At 44.5% G+C, this 16,542-nt stretch overlaps 1 protein-coding gene across 3 annotated transcripts in view; it reads left to right on the top strand.

The window, feature by feature from the left end:
• Positions 1–6,297: 6,297 nt before the first annotated feature.
• nrxn2b (neurexin 2b) overlaps positions 6,298–16,542 on the top strand; it is a 631,318-nt gene continuing 621,073 nt past the window's right edge. For all 3 annotated transcript variants that reach the window (XM_035408766.1, XM_035408765.1, XM_035408763.1), the window contains exon 1: positions 6,298–6,343. The gene's annotated coding sequence lies outside the window, so the exon portion shown is untranslated. The remainder of the gene's footprint in view (positions 6,344–16,542) is intronic.

Genomic DNA, 16,542 nt, shown 5'->3' with positions numbered 1-16,542 from the left:
TATTTCTGCTACATTACATTTTAGGCATTTTGCTTATCCATGGTACTCACTTATAAAGCTGAGTATTTTCTGAAAAAAATGCAAGTATCTTGCCCATGAGTACAACAGCAATGCCCCGACTGCGAATCGAACCCACAACCACAGAGTTACGCATTCCATTCCTGGTTATGCTTTGTTGGACTAAAATACAAAATGCAGGAAAACACAAAGGAGCAAAAAATTATAGATTTTTTCTATCATACCTGTTATCCATGTGTTCTCTGAATGTTTCCTGGAGCAGTACAGGTTAAGTATCTAAATATTACATTGTTTGTTTTTACCCAACCTCCAACTGCCTGGTTTCACACTAACCCTCCATCCATTCATTGTCTAACCCGCTTATTCTTGGTCAGAGTCGCAGGGGGTGCCCAGCATGCATTGGGCAATACATCGTGGACAGATTGCCAGTCCATCTCAGTTCACACACCACTCAATCACTCTCACGCGCATACGTGTGAAAAGCCTGGGATTCGAAGCGAGGACCTTCTTGCCGCAGGGCAACAGCGCTACGCACGCCGACGCCGTGCCAGCCCGGTAACCCGTTGCCTATCGTGTCAGATCATCCTTAGCTTTAGACTCAAATCAGAGATGAGGAACGGATACGGTGTGGTACAGAGATCGTGTTCGGCGTGCTCGCGGATTTCACATTGCGCAGTCCATGGGGTTTTGAGCAGAGCTCACCAAAAATGGAAAAAAAAACCAGCTGCTGATCTCTTTCCAGTCCCTTATGCACACAAGACAAATATTCTCACCCGTAACGTCCCCCCCTCCCCCCCTTTTGCAGAGGAGGAAATTAAAGAGGATGAAAAAGTGCCTCAAATTTCATATCAATTTCCCCTGAGAGGCGCAGAAAGATATCCTCTTACCAGCGGCCCAGCCGGACCAGAGGGCTGTTTTGACAGGAACATTTTGTTGCTCGAAAATGCAACTCTCAATAATACATCCGTTTGTAAGGTGGCCCCGGGGGGGTGGGGGGGTGGGGGGGTTGGGTATGGTCTGGATCTACCGGGTTGTGCCAAAATGGAAATGTCCTACTTTCATTTGTGTTGCCCCCAGGGGGGGTGGGGGGTGGGGAGGGTTAGAAGAGAGCTGGGGGGCATGGGGGAAAGGATGCAGGCCCACCTCCCCCCCTGCCCCACTGTAAAAATAAGCGCGTGCTCATTGGCGAGCACAGCATCATAGCCTTGAGCATCTGCCCATGCACCAAAAACACACGCACAGGTATCAGATCTAGCTAACGGCCCTCTGTTCTTGGGGTGGATGTTTGGCGTGAGATGTGGAAGACTTTGGAGGACATCTCCACTGTTTGCAGCCCCCACCTTGTACATGACCAATGCCTGATGCTTCCATTGCCTGGGTACAGAGGTCTAATTACGAGCCATTGCTGTGTTCAACTTGAAGTACGTGCGGATTAATACACAAGGCCCGCATGCAGACATCACACTGAACTCTGGCTTTGTTTTAATTTATTCATTTATGTTTTTACGCAAGCAATTAATTTGTCCTTTCCGCGGTCACTAAATTGATCCAGTGAGAGTATCTCCGCGAGAGAAGATTTCATTACTGGGCTCATAACAAAGGATCAATTTGTATTTAAGCCGCGATGTTTAAGGCCAAAGCCGATTTCATTATAACAGTAAAAAAAAAAGAAAAAAAAGAAATAATAATTGAAATCCTCTTCACTGTGGTTTGATGCCTCATAAATCTCACAAAAAGCCTAACCTGCAACCTTGGACACCAGTAGTGTGAATGACAAGCTCCCATCTTGACTGCAATGAGAGGCTGGGACCAGGGCAGGAGAAAGAGACGAAGCCGCTGGGTGGTGGTGGGGGACGGGGGGGAACGGTGGTGTCAGGGTGTTCCAGGACATGTCCCATAATCCTCTGGGTCCTGTGATCCTCTTCCCAAGCCAGGCCTGGAGGCGCTGTGCACATGTGTGTGGAGCATGAGCGAGATACGGTCCTGTGGATTAACCCTCCCTCCTTCAATCTTCTGCCAACCGACCCCCCCCCCCCCCCACACCATGCAACAGCCCCCCCTTCCCCCCCAGGCATGACCAGTCCACTGCAGATCAAACAGAACTGCCCCATCTCAGGTCTGTACCCCACACCACCAGCTCTGCTTAATGCCTTTTTCCCCATCTCTGTTTGAAATGTTCAGTCGTTTTCACCAGTTCCTGCAGTCTCTGGTAGCAATTCGGAACTGTGCAGACAAGCGAATGCTCTCCCCTGGAACAGGAGAAGTCAGGCCGCTGCTTCTTTTTCCGCCACGGCAGGTCACAAACTGAGCTTAACACAGTGATGAAAGGAGAGGAAGAGGAAGACGCTCCATGTGCGGCCTGACTAAGCAGACTGCGGATGCTGGACTGACCAGCGGGGGCCACTCCTGAGCAATCAGACCCAGTCATCCCGGCCAGCTGAATCCCCCCCTGCCTGGACGAATGTCTCTGTGGGTCTGCTGGCCACTGTCAGTGATACCACAGTGTGGGCCCTATATACACACTGAAACACTGCTTTAACTGATATCAGACCACACACTGGAACACTGATTTAACTGATATCAGACCACACACTGGAACACTGCTTTAACTGATATCAGACCACACACCGGAACACTGCTTTAACTGATATCAGACCACACACTGGAACACTGCTTTAACTGATATCAGACCACACACCAGAACACTGATTTAACTGATATCAGACCACACACTGGAACACTGCTTTAACTGATATCAGACCACACACCAGAACACTGATTTAACTGATATCAGACCACACACTGGAACACTGCTTTAACTGATATCAGACCACACACTGGAATAGAGCCTTAACTGATACCAGACTATGGGGCCCATCTGTACACTGCAATAGTGCTTTGACTGATACCAGACTGTGGGTTATGGTATCAGTTGATACCTTAAGTAATATCAGACCACACACTGCAACAGTGCCTTAACAGATACCAGACCATGGGGCCCATCCACACACTGTAACAGGGCCTTAACAGGATGCGCCACCCAGACCCGGCAGCCGGCATCTTGCTGGTCCATTTAAGAGCTCCCTGTACCCTTCCTCTGACATTACAGTAGACCTGGATGCATTACTGCGTTGATATCTCCATATTTCTCAGCAGAGATTTTTTTTTTCTTCTGCTAATACAGCCCTGAGAGAGTGTGGGGGATGCGACGCTGGGGCAGCAGAGTGGAACTGATGGTGATAGGATTGTGAAAGAGGGAGCCGTTTCAGTGCGCACAGGAAGTCGTTAATGCCAGCTATGGGCCGGGTGCCTTTGTTGTTTCTGAGATTGCTTTTTCTTTTTTTTTTGGCAAACGTACGTGTCCATCATCTCTTTAAAATGGTTGCTGCCGCCAGTAGGAAGAGACGCATTAGTCAATTCAAGGTAAATTTCCAAGTGCCTCTATAAAGAATTATACAGTATATATATTTGTGACTCAGCCATGCAAAAGTGATTTTATAATGAGGCAAAATCTCAGTTGTTGCACTCTTCTTGCTTAATATTTTCATCAGTTCCTGTTCTCTCCTTGTCTGTATTTTTGTTCTGTACTTTGAGTAGGTGTGAGCAGGCTGTCTGGTCACCGTGCGCATATATAGTATAAATCCTGAACTTGAGAAGAAGGTATCCTCAAGGAAAATTTAATCATCTGCATGGGTGGTATATACTTGAATGTGGTAGTGTAAATGTGTGTGTGTGTGTGCGTGTGTGCATGCAATGTCCACATATACTATGATTTGGTTTGTCTCACACAGTTGTACAGAGCAGGGGTTTTCTGGTCCAGAGACTCCCTCCCAGGCAACCAGGGGACCCCTACCATAAGTTTAAAAGGGTTTAATATATTATTTCTAACAGTACATTATATATGTAAAAACAGTTTTAAAGTTTCAGTGGGGGAATCCTCCAGGAGGCACACAACTTTGCTTTTACTTTCAGTTCACGTGCATTTAGCAGATGCTCTTAACCTATGCACATACACCGAATCGATTTAGAGTAAGTGCCATGCTGAAGGGTGCCACCTTAGGCCCTGTGACCTTTAGGTTACAAGGCCAATTTCTTAAATAAAATAATACCTTGCCCACCCCCCCTGTGACCGTCCTTCAAACAAGAAAAGAGCAGATCGCCGCCAAGGCTACCCCCGTAACCGAGCGCCTGCTGCGCCGACTGTTCTCGGCGTTAAGAGGCGTCACGCGAGGACCGCTAAGGTAAAAAGGTTTCACCTGTCGCTGTCGCCGCTCCTTTGATGCGAACCCCTTCACCGCGCCAAAGCGGGGACTGGAGCGCAGCTCGGGCCTGCCTTTTTATACTCCCATCTGCGAACGCAGCGCGGATTAGCCGCGAGGACGGCTACCCATGGCTCCCCGCATTTCGAACAGCGCATAAATTGACGGTCAAAGGATTCGCGGCTGAGCTAAATAGATATAGACCTTGAGCCAAGGATGCCCCCAGGCGGCTACACTACTGGTCCGCTATACAGGGCAACAGAAGCGCCTACAGTGATCCCCCTCAGGTGGCTGGTGGTTTCAGCCTTCTGCATATTTCACAGTCAGTGCCAATTAATTCTTATGCATGATGAAGCAAACTAGCACCACATTGCCTGAGTTTGGCAAGAAATAGTGCTGAAATCGGGCAGGGAGCTTTGGTCAGCAGGCAGAGATATTAGCTACCAACCTACTATGTGAAGGTGAAACAAAAGAAAAAATCTGAAAAAAATAAAATGAAATGCCTGGTGTCTGTTTTATTGTGTATTGTTTCCAAGTCTTCCCTTGAAACGTTATTATGTAGGAGAAAAAATGAATTACCTGTTTAGAACACACAACCCTTCTACTTGTTTATATGTTTTCATCACATCAAAACTAACGGAACAGAGGGAGATGAAACAGCATTAAACATAAGCCTGGAGAAAGAAATACTTATGTGTGTGTGTCTGTGTGTGTGTGTGTGTGCCTGTGTATGTGCGTGAGACTCTGTACATGTGTGGGTGGGTGTCTTTGTGCATGTGTATACAGTATCATGACTGCTTTTGCTTTTGTGTCAATATTACAAAGCACTACTCAAATACACTGCAGTCATTTTCACATGTAACTATACCCTTTTCCAGGTCATTACAAGCACACAAAATATGGAACCTTTCATGGATGTCCAACCTCCACATTCAAATGTTTCAGCGTCTGCCTGTTCCTGGGGATCAGAAATGGAGACCTTCACCAGACAGAACTGGTGAAAGAATCTCAACGAAAGGGCCTGTATGTGAAAATTAAAATGAATGAATGAATAGCCGTGTTTCCACCGCAGGAACTTTACCCCGGAACTAGGAACCTTTTGTGGAAAAATGAATTAAAGTATTAATGAATTCTGAATGTACCAAAACGGTTGGGGATTTGAACTCTTAACACAGAGGTTTCAGGTTTGATTACTAGGTGGGACACTGCCACCACACCTTTGACCAGTGTACCAAATATGGATTTCTAAAGTATATCCAGCTGTGCAATAAAAGGGACACTAAGTAAACTCGTGGTTTCAGCAGAGAGGGCTGCAACCTTGTGAGCCAGTGTTTTTTGTAGGTTAAATTCCCACGTGACTCTCTATTATCGTACCCATGAGCGAGGCCCTTAACCTTAATAGCTTCAGTAAATATCCCAGCATAATTGTGTAGTCCCACATAATGACAGCTACCCAGGCAAACATCTGTCAGGGTGGGAAATATCGCTCAGCAGGGTAACGAGTGACACAGAGGACTGTTGACAGAAGCAGACACAGATGCAAAACACTTAATTTCTGAGGAAACACCTGTGGGAGCTCCGTGGAGGACTTCACATTGCCGTCAGTGCACTGTAAACACAGGCATTTTGACAGAGGCTTGCAAACCCGAAGTGTGAAATTATATGTTTTAATTGAGTAGCTGGTAACACGGGTGCTACTAAACGCAGAGGTGGGAGTTTTCAGTTTTATATATGACAAACAATCAGAATCGATTTGCTTGATCAAATCATCATTTAGATTTTTTTTTTTTTTAAATCTGAGAATGAATCATTGTCTGTGGTGTTTCAATACATTTTACATTATTGCAGAGATGGTGCCCATACTTCCCATACCATTCTACAATACTAGTATTCCAAATAAACGTCAATCTCAGGGGAATTTTGCACGTGCTAATTCCATTTGAAAATGGCACGTGCTCCGGAAGGGCAATCTTTCAAAAAAAAAAAAAAAAAAAAAAGAAGCAAAAAAGCTGGGAATTACCTATGGAAGGAAGAAGGAAAAAAGAAAAAAGGCTAACTTTACCGAAGTAAGGCTTTGTACTTATTATTTTTGTCTCTAAAATCACTGCGAGTGGAATAGGCCTACACATCTTTGATATACCCATAAAACAGCTTTTACCGACGGTGATGTTCATTGATTACTTTGTGCTTCCTGTTTATGTCCGTTAAAGATTGATAATGTCTGTCTTCTGGCGCGTGTACAACGGTAAGGAATAACCGTTACTTAAATTACCATTCGCTCCGTTTAGCTTAATTTTTTAAACAAAAATGCGATAAATATGGCGTTACTAAGGTCGTTACCGAAACGCGCGCGTGTGTAAAGTAATTGCCTTCTGTTCTCCTTTCATTATGAAGTTGGTAGTCAGACTGTATTCTCTTTTCTCCAATAGTTCTATTGCAGAGAGAGAGAGAGATATACTTTAATCTCTCTCTCTCTGTAAGGGAACAAAATTTTTATTTACAACTCATCTTTAACATTATCTCACTGAAGTGAGAGCTCTGTATTTACTTCCTGGGCTCAACAGCACCTTTGTTTTCCAACCCCGATGCTCTTGATCTCGAAGGATTATAGGGAGAGGGGGAAAAAAACAAAAACCACAGTAGTATCTGTGTCCCTTGTCACTGTAGCAACAATGAGCAGATAGCAGCGATAGCAGCAGCAGCAGCAGCAGCAGAGGCTGCAGACTGGCAGTGCCCACCCAGACTGCTCGCAAAGTCATGGTGGCAATTAAGAACCGCCTCCCTCCCCCCTTCCCTGGTATTGAATTTGTGGCATCTTCTCAAAAACAAATGCCGATAGAGCGAGAGATTTTTTGACAGTGGTGTGAGCAGGTGGGCTTTTACTGAGAAATCTAAACTTATTAGTTTTAACCACCTAGTTCAGGGTGAGGGAAGAAAATGTTTCCATCGTTTAAATATTTTCTTAAAATAACATTTTGATGTTTTATTATTTTATATTTAAAGTAGCCTACTCGTACAGAACCTCTTTTACTAATTTATATTTTGAATAATTAATAATCATTTTACCAGCTGAACTCCTAAGCTAAGCTACACAGACACAGCTCAACATGTTGAAATGTTTTGTTGTACAAATAACATTTTTGTATTATTCCTTTATAACTTCATGTCTGTGCTCATCAGCTTATTCCATGAATGTGGGAACTTTCAGTTCACAAGTAAAACAGGGCATTATCTGAATCGGCTTCAGCCAATGGGAGCCGACAAATATCATTAATTGATATAATATAGGCTCCATAAATTCCATATTTCAAATCTGTAGTAGCCTATATTACAGTTGGGTGATGCTGTATAAGTATTTGGCAGATATTCAGTACCACGTAGCATTCTGCAGTTACAACCACCATTCAAGGAGCCTTACATAAATTGGGTAATGTTCCCATTGTGAAAACAAACACTTATTTATGCTCCTAAGAAGTTATATCACGGATTCTCCAATGTGACGTTTTGACTGTGGACCTACCACGATTAACTTTTCAGTGTGTCTGCACTTATTCTTTCGCAAAAATTTCCATTGAAACGCTGAGCCCTAAGAAAGCTGTGTGCAGCACTTGGTCAAGTAAAGAGAAACCGTGGAGTACATACAGTCTGTCTTAGCAAAGGAAATTAGCATAGCTGGTGGAAACAAGCCTGCTTTGTAAACATTTATTTATTTATTTTTTACTTGGATGGGGAGTTTACAGGAGCTTCGCTTGTCTATGCAGCTAAAGTTCTGCAAGTTCAGTCTGAGCAAAGTATCGGAAGGTGTAACGCGATCTGAACCTATCACCGCAAACCGAGTCGCCGTAGCAATGGGAAAATAGAATAACGAACGAGTCAATATCCGGAGAAATGAGAATCCGCGCTGAACGTATGGAAATGAGATCTGCCCGCGCGCCGGCTTCGCCGTTATTATGCCGGTCTAATGAAATGAAAATATGGACGACGATGATATTATAAATACCGCGTGTGGTTTACAATTCCCCTTTTGTTTGATTACACTGCACAGTTGATTTCTCTCGTTTCAGAGATGAACAGAGCTGGATGGGGTCCTCCGCAGGGTAGCCTGCATATGAACACTTCAATTCAGTTGAATTTAATTAGTGCAACAGAGTAAAAAAAAAAAAAAAAACGCAATAAGAGCCCCAAACAGTGAAATGAATTACTCATGAGCAGAAGCTTATCAGATTCACATCCTTAGATGTCGAGAATATAAAATCACATTGTAATGTCAGAACAAGTGGAAAATGTACATGTAAAACAGGGATCAAGTATGACCCAAGGGTGCAATTTAAAATAAAAAGCCACCGAATACATTCGGTCTGGGTTTGCTTAGAACCAGGGTAGGTACGGCATCAAACATCCGATTGATAAACTTGTGCAGTTAAATCTATAGTCCTCCATTGGTTTAGGCACCCTGGGCCCTTCAGTGAAACATTGGCTCAGTACCTCTGCATTTATCAAATTAGAGCTTAGAATTGCATTTGATTCTTCAGTAAACAGTCAGTTTTAATGATTTTTTTCTCTCCATTTCTCAGCCTCTCTGGCTTTAGAATCAGATTCTGCATATCATCAGAATAGAATTTGGTCATTTCCCACTTTCTAAACCACCCACCCAGGAAAATCATAACCCAGGGCTGCTCAACCCTGTTCCCGGAGATCTACCGTCCTGTAGGTTTTCACTTTAGCTCAAACCAAGCACACCTCATTCAACAGCTAGAGATCTCATTGGCATGCTGATTGGTCGAGGCACATGTGCCAAATTGGGGTTGCAATTAAAACGTACAGGGCCGTAGATGTCCCAGGAACAGGGTTGGGCAGCACTGCCTTAACCCAACCACTGGTGGGACCATGTCAGCACTGTCCTGTTTTTTTCACACTGTCTTGTTTCTTCTTGTTGGCTAAGGGTGTAGTCCAGAATCAAACAAGGGGTGTGTGGACTGTAGGACTCCGCCTGTACTAGTTTCAAGCATTTTATTGAGCTCCCAAGAGTGTCTCATTACTTGATAGTGAACCTCAAGGTACGCGTTTCCCCAACCAAGATTGAGTCATAAAAACGCTTTGCATCCAACTGGGTGCTTTCCCTGGCCGCCTAATTAAGTGTGACCCTGCCAAGTCTGTTTGCTGTATGTGCCACAGAAATAATAGCAAGCGCTTAGTTCGAGAGAAATGTCCCAAGAATCTCACTAGAGCAGTGGTAATCGACCCTGTTCCTGGAGATCTGCCGTCCTATAGGCTTTCGCTATAACCCTAACAAACCACACCTCATTCAACAGCTAGAGATCTTCTTGACCTGCTCATTAGTAGAGGCAGTGTGCCAAATTAGGTCTGAAATGAAAAGGTAGGTCTCCTGGAACACGGTTTAGTTCCACTGCACTAGAGGGCTGAAGAATGTTCACTGCATTGGCCTGCCATAGGCGAGCATATTGATTCTGGGCAAATTGGACAAATCCATTTTCACAAATATTTGAACATGGGTATTTCCATCCCTGTGGCAATAGTTAAACGTAAGCATGTTGTGGACATTCAGCTGTGTACGGGGGAATGCCTTGTTTGTAGCAACTGCTCGTAATTAACAGGGTTTGATTAGGTTGTTAACTGAACAGTGACCTGGGATTGATGCCCATGATAGTTACCTGCTTTAAGTCCTTAAGATAATTATGCTTTAACATAATTATTTTAGTCAGTGGTGTGTGTGTGTGCTGAAACGAAAAGAAACAATACATTTTTTCTTTCTTATCTGGCCCTTAAAGAATTTTCGGGCATCTGTCCCCATTAGGCTTAATTAGTTCTTCAATTAATTGTTTTGGGTCCTAAAACAGTTCATTGAACAACTAGTTAATCTTAATTAAGTTGAATACTAATCTGTATGACTATTTTTAATGGACAAAAATCAACTAGAATTAAGTTTATTCCGCGAAAACAAGGCAACCGCACGGCGCATTCCTTTCACAGAAGAGGCCGCGCGTACAGTACCTGCCAGACGATGTCAGTCTGGGACGTTGATTTAATTAGCAACAGCTCAATCAAATCCGGCTAATTGAGAGTTCAGCTGGAAGGAAAACCAGAGTGCAGGAGGCAAGGGGCAGTGTGGTGTAATGCAGGGGTGGGCTATTCCAGTCCTGGGGGACCTGTGTTATGCTGGGGGTTTTATTTTTTCTCTCCACCAATTACCCTGGCTACATGAGCTAATTGGCTGTAAACGCCAACACTGGTTCGCTGTTCGGTTTGATCACAACGAAACGTTTCATGCGGGGACACAAAAGACAGTTTTCAGCTGTCATTCACGCACTCGTCAAGGAATGTAGCTAAAATGTCAGTGGGCGTAAAATGTCAGGGCTAATTAAGTAATTAAGGCCGGAAGTTGGCATGAAAACCAGAAACGGATTCGGCCCTCGAATGCCCACCTCCGTAGTAATGGTTAGGGAACTGGGTTTGTGGCCTACAGAAAGGGTGTCCGGTCTTACTCGCAAAGGGCCGGTGTGGGTGCAGGCAGGGGTGTAAGCACACAATTCTGGGCCCTACACATAAGCAGTATGTGGGCCCCCGCCTTCCTGTCTTGATCCGTGTCTCTCACGCTTCATTCCAGGCTTTTCGAAGACCCTCCCCCCCATTTGGGCCCTGGGTAGTCAGTCCCACTGTTACCCCCCACTACAACACTATGACACCAGCTTCAACTAATTAACCAATCATGGTACTTAATCAAGACATTGGTAAGTAGAATCAGGTGTCTTGCTGCTGGGCTGAAACAAAAGCCTGCACTCCCACCAGCTTTTTTTTTTTTTGGGATACGATTGGACGCCCCTAACCTACAGGAGAGGGTGCAGGTTGATTTTCAGGTAGGGTACTGCTGGTGTACCTGTGTGCCAGGGCGCTTCATCTGAATTGCTCCAGTGAAATATCCAGCTGTATAAATTGATGCTGTGTGAAACTGAGAAAAGCTGCGTAAGCTGCTCTGGATAAGAGCATCTGCTAAATTCCCTTAATGCGGTGGTAACCGACCCTGTTCCTGGAGATGTACCGTCCTGTTGGTTTTCATTTCAACCCTAATTTGGCACACCCGCCTCTACTGATCAGCAGGTCAACAATATCTCTACCTGTTGAATGAGGTGTGGCTTTGTTAGGATTGGAGTGAAAACGTACTGGATGGTAGATAGCCGGCAACAAGGTTGGTCATCACTGCCTTAATGCCTGTCAGTCCAGGTCACAGGTTCGAATGACCCGAACGTAATGTGCAAACACGAATGAACTGAGTGGGGAAATAAATGCCAATGCTACATGAGGCAACCTCCTATGTGCACATGCCATATGCTGAACACGCGTGAACACGCATCTGAACATGCCTGTTTCCCCGGCTACGCCTGTAATCACTTCTCTCTGTCGGCTGTACATGCCGTCCTTGAAATCGAGAGTCCTTTTTTTATTCTTCAGATTGCCATCGTTGGCTCTGGAAGATTTTCTAAGCTCACCTATATATATATATATATATATATATATATATATATATATATATATATATATATAATTTTTGATGGACTTTTCAATGCGAGCGCCTGTCAATTCAGCTCTGATTGATGGGCCCCACCAGAGTCCTTGACTTTGAGTATGATTTCACTGTCACAAGCAGGGGTGTCTGCCAAACGCGGACAGGGAGTAAATCGACAGCGTTCTGGCTGTTTTCCTCCCAGCCTGGTTCTTCATGCGCAACACATTTCACCCACAATGCTGTGGGGCTTTTTTTTGGGGGGGGGGTGGGGGTCCTACTCTAGCAGCCTCGGCCAGGGGGCATGCACGGTCCTGGAGGGTCTGCTGGTTTTTGTTGGTGCGCAGAAATTCACTGATCGATTAAACGGCTGATTCCATGGTTAACTCGCCTCGTCTGGTTGCTTCGGGTCTGAACAGGTTGCTGATTTCCAGGCAAAAATCAGAGGGCAGCAGACCCCACAGGTCTGTAGGAAAAAAGATCATTGACGTAGGCTGTGGGTCTTGTTTCTGCTGGCTGGGGCGGGGCGGGGCGGGGCGGGGCGGGGCGGGGCGTGGGGGTCATCACTCCAAGCAGTGGTGGAAAGGAGGGGGAGGGATTTATAAAAAAATGTCATTTAAATGGATTTATAAAATATGATTTTGGTTTGAAATTTGATTAGAATTGTGTTATCCCAGCTCCGTCTGTATTCATAGAGAAGGGGAAATGAACAAAAGGATTTTCTTCATTCTTTTAAGAACCCAATTAGGTGCTCTGAAATCCTGAGAACTGATGCAGAGTCAGAGGCAATTCACCCAGTCTTGATGAAAGCCAGTACCAAATCTGGCAACCCTGTGGAACGCAATTGCACACGAGGAGCAGATTTGTATCACATTTCTGCTTAAACAGTCAAACAAGGGGGGGGGGAGACAAGCTGCTAATCCTTGTCTCCAAATCTTCAAATGAGAGCGTCTGTGAGAAAGAGAGTGATAGAGAGAGGAAGATTGAGAGAGAGAGGGAAACATCTTGTTCACTTTCTTACACTAAAGCTTCAAATAGTTTCCTTTCCTGTTCCAGTTCGAAGTGAACCTCAGTATTAAACAAAGCACTGGCTTTGGAGAGGCAGTGAACCAGAAAACTGGCGCAATGATGTAATGCACTGGAAAGGCCATCCCTGTCCCAAAAGAAGTTCAGGGGAACCAGTTTTGCCAAAGTTCAGTAGCCCTCTCTTGCTGAAAACATTTTTTGGGCCTGTCCAGGGACATGCCCAAATGCCATGCCGCCTCTCACAATATTGGGATATGGACCTCAAATCCTAGACTTAAAAAAATTATATCACGGTTAGGCCGCTGTCATTTCTAACTTGGTATTGCAGACCAAGTAATCGCACTAAGGATTTGAACCCGTAGCTCTTTGAGCGAACGCTGTACTCCACTCTGCTCCTTTTTGAATTTGTGGCTCTGAATATCCTAGCTGAACCCCAGCTGCTTTTATTGTGTGCAATAAGGAATAAACTGCCAGCATTACCCAAAAGGGTGCACTAAAAATGCAATTTTCTGAACGCGTCCCCATCCGTTTACTGACACCTCAGCTCAGCTCTGAGGGGGCCCACTTCAAGACATGCGCTAGTGGTGATCTTTGACTTGCTCGCCATGGAAAAGAGGGAGAGCAATTTTCCATCGCTTGCAATAAAGGCTCTTCAGCTTCCCTCTTCGCTCGCGGTCGTACGCTCTCCGTTGATTGGTCTCCGTGCCGGCTCGTCGATCACCAGGGCCAATTACGTTCAAATGTGCATCACACGCGAAGATGAAAGGAACAGCCCCCATCGACTGTGTGCCTTGGCTAGCCGCTACCAGCCTGAGCCCGCTCTACATTTTTACCCCCCATTTTTCTTCTCATTTTTATTGATGAGGCGTTTGGCAGCGTCTCAGTCCAGTTGAATCTACCCTGTGATCTCCAGCCCAAGGTCCCCGAGCAACTTGACTGCGAGTGATTACAATTAATCAAACTGAATAATCACCGCAATGGATTAACGAGTTGTTTTTGGCTTCCTGGTCGTTCCCAGATCATCTTAATAATGGCTGCGGGGGAGAGGAGCCAGATGGCATCTGCTCCAGTTCTTTTAATGTCCGGCGCAAATGGCGGCTATAAACAGGTGACTTAGCCTACGGAAATGGGCGATTCGAGATGGGGCGGGGACAAAAGATGAATATACTCTATGACTGAGGTAACTCAGCGGGGTAATATTTTAAACAATGAGTCATTATGTTCATTTTTCACGTAACCTTTCATTTAACATTATGCTTTTGGATTGACGGATTCTCGATTATAAATGCAAATTTACAATAGCCACAGCATATCAAAGCATCGCAAGCAGAGGTGGAGCTTCAATATTTTATATTTCCCTGCACAAACAATTTATAGATCCGTCTCTAATCACAACCATTTTCAGTTCACTTAACGGTTTGAAACTTTTTGCAAATCTTTAGTGGAACAGCAATTCACTTGAGCTTTATACTGTTGTTAGCCAGCGTGCTATATTTTACAGCACCAATGACATTCAATACTCTATCAAGTCCTACACATTTTGTGAAGAATTATGTTAATCAGCAAGTCCAGGCGATGGGAACAAAATACTGGGAAGGACTTAATCTCTGTGGGCTAAAAATTGATCTTAGTCCCTGAGGACCGTTCTTCTACATAGTGTATGTATGACTGGGGAAATGTACAAGAAAGGATGGGCAGGCTTATTAATGGGAGTGACTCATCCGTCTTTTCAGGACGACGCTGACGCTAAAAAAGCGGAAGCCAAAAAAAAACAAAACCGAACCGAGCAGCGGCGCTCGTTCAGCACTGATTGGTATCGGGGCTGCGAGCGTGCGCAGCGCGAGGCGGCACCCTACTCTCCTCTTCAAACGGCAAACTGCCACGGAACGGTAGCGCCGCAGCGCTAACGAGCGGACCCGAATCTCTGCGGTTACCTCTTTTCCGTGGACGGAACAAAAAAAAAAACGAACCGTTTCGTAATTGGTGGTCGGGCAGATTTGTCTTTCATTGCCAGGTTTAGACTTCATTATTCCTGATTATCCCATTGACTTATGGAACTGGCAGGCCAACTGCCATTTTGGCTCAAATGGTTTTTAAAATCAACGGTGTCTTCTTTTTTTTTTTTCTTCAGAATATATGCTGTGCTGGGACTATGCGATTATTTAAAAAATAATAATAATTTCCTTTTAATATATTACAGTAATGTGACCGAAGCAATAGGCTAAAAGTAGTTTTGCGCTTTGAGAGGGACTGGTTGTTAGGTTTTGTTTTCCCATGACATGGGAGTGCAGTGATTGTCTGGCTTATTGACAATTATGCTAAGTTTGAAATGGCTATCTTTAATTTTTCAGTTTCGGTGGGTTTGGCATGACATCTGTGGAGACTGGTGGTCACAAAAGTTTGTTTTCACATTCCAAATACCAGAGTTACATTTGAAATGAAGCTATTACTAGGAGCACAATAAGTCTTTATTTTTTGTACAACATTTTTTTTAGAAAGAAGACTGCCTAGAGACAAGCAATGATGCCTCTGACAGGGTAATTTTGAGCAACATAGCAAACCTAACTTTAAAGACATTTTTGCGGATTTCAGGTGCTTGCTCTTTCACATTTGGAATGCAAGTTCCCGTGCGTGCGTCATCACATTTGGATACTTGGCGGGATTGTCGCACCCGACACCACCTGTGGAAAATGACATGTATAGAGAACGTCCTTAAAGATGGCGGACCTTGATCGATTTCCGGGTCAGGCGAGGACCGGGGAGACGCGGATGGATAAAATAAGCATTTAAATAAGAGTCTTTCCTCCCTGCTGTTCACCCCCCCCCCCCCCCGCCCCCCAGACACAATAGCCCCATCGTGGTGGAACTGTGTGTGGTCAGCACATCTGAGTCATCAGCAGTCTTCTGATGCAGACTGAAGGAATCGCTCATTAAGAAAACATGTTGGTTCCTCTCCAACGCCCCCCCCCCCCCCAACCCGTAGTACTCTCATCTTTCATACTAATTCAGGTTATGGTATTTTTTATGGTTTTTAGGTTACATTATAATGGGGGTTTTTGCATCTATTCTTAAGGTTGTTATGGGTGTGGTCTGTATGTATTTATAGTCTGTACTGCAGTCATTGGCACGCTTTTAGTGCTGTTGCGTCTTTACTCTTTGCTGATCTGGGAATGCACTCGTGCTGCTCCCACATTGTATGTCACCGTGGACAAGACTGTCTGCTAAATGAATCTAATGCAATAATGTACTGGAAGTGGTTTTCTCTGCTAAATTGGGTTTTCTCTCTTTTGTGAAACTGTCTTGATGCATACAAAACACCATGCACCATCTGATTACTGTAACCGCAAGGAAGCTCGATTATAGACCTCGTTAAAATATTCTTCATTATTTGTGTTGTAATAAGAAAGAGAGAGAGACATGAACATGAACCACAGTGGCTAATTGTATTTCAATTTTTTTCCTGTCCCTGAAGGAGGCTTTCACTAGCAATTACTCTGCTGTTTATTTGTGGCCATTTTAAAATAAGGGGACGGTGTGTATTTTCAAAGGGGGAAAAAGAGTTGGATGAGAAAACAACCATGCATCTTTCTGGTCTAATGGAACTTAATGTAAACTTAACGCCACACACCCATGTGAAGCTTGTGTGAGATAGATCTTGGTGTCACAGATATCCATATAAATGGCATATCTTGCATGACGAAGTTGAAAGTCTCCCAGCAT

Source organism: Anguilla anguilla, chromosome 3 (assembly GCF_013347855.1).
Source record: "Anguilla anguilla isolate fAngAng1 chromosome 3, fAngAng1.pri, whole genome shotgun sequence".
NCBI classification, from domain to species: Eukaryota; Metazoa; Chordata; class Actinopteri; order Anguilliformes; family Anguillidae; genus Anguilla; species Anguilla anguilla.
The sequence above is the reverse complement of the archived record's forward strand: the minus strand, read 5'-3'. Positions and strand labels throughout refer to the sequence as shown.